Here is a 433-nt window from a genome sequence, read left to right as displayed (position 1 = left end):
TGTATAATTCTCCAATTTGTAAATCCAAAACATGGAGCTAACTGTAATTGGATGAAAACATTTGCTGAGTAATATGTTGGAGGAAGAACAGAAACTTAAGAAAGAACAACGTGGTGATGTCTAGCCAGAGATGTCGATCGACTTGATTTCTGGCTTCTTCTCCACCATTTTGGGCACTGTCACAGTCAGCACTTTACATATGAATTACTTTCTTCTATCAAAGTTGAGATTTTTGCTAATTGAATAAATTAGGACCAAGGATGAAAGTAAATTGGTAAGATACTTGAAGATAACTAAATACAAAATTTAATATAATATCAATATCAGTGTACTAGATGCAAAGAATTTAAAGTCTCAGACTTATGTAATATTTTAAAATTCTAGGTACAGATTTTAAACGATCCACGGAATAGAATTTATTTAAACAATTGTG

Source organism: Benincasa hispida, chromosome 7 (genome assembly GCF_009727055.1).
Source record: "Benincasa hispida cultivar B227 chromosome 7, ASM972705v1, whole genome shotgun sequence".
Lineage (NCBI taxonomy): Eukaryota > Viridiplantae > Streptophyta > Magnoliopsida > Cucurbitales > Cucurbitaceae > Benincasa > Benincasa hispida.
This window is presented reverse-complemented; position numbering follows the sequence as displayed.